The following is a 2,895-nucleotide window of genomic DNA, read 5'->3' as shown; positions in this document are numbered from 1 at the left end:
CAGCTGATCGGCGAATTTGCTTGGCTCTACACTTTTCTAAATATAATCGTCTGCCAAGTTTTCTCAGCAAAGTAGCTTGGTTGCCCAAAGGAATGAGATAAAAGCAAGGTCTTAAAGGAAAAGGATTCATAAAGCATAGAATTCAGCAATAAAATAGGAAAATGTTCCTATGTACCTTGCCTGGGAGGTAAAAGTTCTCATGTTTCAGGAAGCATTTCTGTTTATGCCTCGTCAATCAAACTCAACACAAAATAAAGATTTGGGAAAGTGCTATTGCCAAAGAGTGACATTTTTATGAGGAAAGAATGAAGATCAAGGGTTAATCCCCTCTTCCCCCTCCCAAACCATTAGTTTCTGCAGAGCCTGCAAACTGGTAGTCTGAGGGCCAGAGTTCACCCACAGACAGGTTTTGTTAGCTTGTCCTGCACCACATTAAAAATACATGTATTGGGATAAGTTACCAAAATTTAAAATTTGGAAGATTTTATGTAAATATCTGCATTTATGGCTTTCCTGCAGCAATTGGAAGGCCTGGCAATGTTGGGTCCCAAATGGTAATAATCCACTTGTGCTGAGCAGTGGACATAACCTTGAGGTTGACAATGATTCTCTCCTTGGCCAAATCCTAGCCAGACTCCTCTGAGACGTCTTCTTAACTATGTCTCAACTTTGGCCTATAAAGACCTGTACAAACACTAACATATTTTCTAAGACATCAAGGCCACATTGTTAGGATGACCCTAGTACCCATTAAAGTATCTGCCTGAGAAAATTCAAGGCTGCCCAAAGAATTCCCTGTTTGTTCCCCACACCTGCAGATAGGATCCTTGTCTCTCAGCCTCTGTGGGAAGGTAGGGACCTAAGTTTCATAAGTTAGCAAACCCACATGGATTTCACAGGAACCAATACTCCGCTTTTAGCTTTTTCATTTTTCCCTTTCCTGACTCTATTGAGCCCTGCTCACCCTTCCCTGTTCCCTCATCCTCCCTTTAACATGTCCAGTCACCTCTGTAGAGACTGAAGTTGAATTCAGTTCACACTGGGCTCTTTTCTCTATCACAATAGTTATTGCTAATTCAAATCTGTCCTTACCACTTTAAGTAGTGTTCAACTTTGTTTATCCTTTACAAGATGTAATACACTGTCCCCTGTCTTCCCCAGTCACCATCCCCTCCGCACTCCCTTCCCCATGTCTAGGCTAAATGTAAGTTGTCAATTATCAACTCACTTGCTCTGTTATTTCACATAAAAAAAAAGAGGGAAATAAAATAAGTTTTATGCCCTAGCTAGTTGCTCAGTGGTTAGAGCACCAGTCAGAGGACTGAAGGGTTGAGGGTTCGATTCCGGTCACACTCACATACCTCAGTTCCAGGCTTGATCCCTGGCCCTGGTTGGGGTACGTGCAGGAGGCAACCAATGTGTCTCTCTCATATTAATGTTTCTTTCTCTCTGTCTCTCCCCCTCCCTTCCACTCTCTAAAAAATCAATGGAAAAAAATACCCTTGGGTGAGGAATAACAACAACCATAATAGTTATGCCCAAATGTCTCTCCTAAAGAGGGAAAATGAAAGATTCAGAAAGCAATGTGTTTCAAGAAAAATAGGAAAATTCATGAGAAACAAAGGCCATGCTTACTTAATATGAATTATGTTTCAAGGCCCTGTTGAAAGCCTACATGCCCAAGCCATCTGGACAACAGTACTGAGATTATTGGCTTAGAAGCTACCCAGGGGACAAGTGTCGTGTGGACCCTTAGAATATAGGAAGAAATAAAAAGTTCACATGCATGCTCTAGAGTGAACCTGCATTGAGTCTTTGTCCTGAGGTCTTTTTATCCTTTTTTTTTTTATTTTTGCAGGTGAGAATCTTAGGGGAGGGTTTCACTAGAGTGTTCATCAGCTTTCCAGGTCCATTTTTAATATGCTGATGTATTAAAATGAGTGTATAGAGGAGTTTTGGATTATTCTTAGGTCTGTTTTACTTTTGTCTTAGTTCTGTTTGGCTTTAATGGGGTTTTTGTTATTTTGTCTCCAAGACTTCGTCTGTCCTTGGGTTTAGCTGGCACAAATGGCATTAATTGCTTTTTGTTCTCTATTTTCCCAGGCCAGGGTGATTTAAGCTATGTATTCTCTGGTTAGGAGGACGGTATAAACCATTTGCTCTCAAGTGTCCTTGGTTGGGGAAGATAAGATCTTGCAATTCACAAGCTGGCTGCAAGCTGCCCAAACTGTTTGGCCTTGATTTAACTTTCCTGTCTCAGTGTTCCCATTCCACTTGCCCAGGGATTTCCCTAGCTTCTTACTGTCCTGCCACAGCACCAGGTTGCTCATGGCGGCCACGATGGTTTCAATGGCCTCCTTCGGGTCATTTTTGATGTCCTGCACTTTGGTAGCCTTTTCACCATTCACGGTTGCTCCTGGCAGCCTGCAGGTCATCTTTGCAGCCCTCTCCATTAAACCCATTCATGTGTAGGATCCTCATTTACGCCCAATGCTGCCTTTACCAGACTCTCCAGCACCCAGCAGCAGCAGGCAGTGTGTGGACCTGCTTGTCCTGCAGCTGCTTCTCAGTCTTTTTTGTTGACCTCTTGCTCTGCTTCTCCTTCTTGCGATGGTCCTCAGTCACTATTTCCGAGGCAACCCATGCTCCACCTCTCAGCAGGAGCCGCAGGGGCTGATGCTGCTCTGGACCAAAGCAGGAGCTGCTGTCCTCCCACTCTTATTGGCTGGGCCGGGTGCCCTCCCTATCCTAAATGGCCCGGGGGGCAGTGGGTTGGAAAAGAGAAGGAAGGAGGAGTCAGCTGTGAGGGGTGAGGAAGGAGGAGGAGTTACCCTTCTCTCCTTTTTTTTTTTTTTAGGTTTTCAGAGAAAGAGGAAGGGAGAGGCAGAGAGAGAA

At 43.9% G+C, this 2,895-nt stretch overlaps 1 pseudogene; it reads right to left on the bottom strand.

Moving 5' to 3' along the window:
• Positions 1-2,397: 2,397 nt before the first annotated feature.
• On the bottom strand, positions 2,398-2,644 carry LOC139014353 (guanine nucleotide-binding protein G(s) subunit alpha pseudogene; annotated as a pseudogene).
• Positions 2,645-2,895: the final 251 nt, after the last annotated feature.

Source organism: Myotis yumanensis, unplaced genomic scaffold (genome assembly GCF_028538775.1).
Source record: "Myotis yumanensis isolate MYYU_CA2020_CCGP unplaced genomic scaffold, mMyoYum1.0.hap1 SCAF_7, whole genome shotgun sequence".
Taxonomy (NCBI): domain Eukaryota; kingdom Metazoa; phylum Chordata; class Mammalia; order Chiroptera; family Vespertilionidae; genus Myotis; species Myotis yumanensis.
The sequence above is the reverse complement of the archived record's forward strand: the minus strand, read 5'-3'. Positions and strand labels throughout refer to the sequence as shown.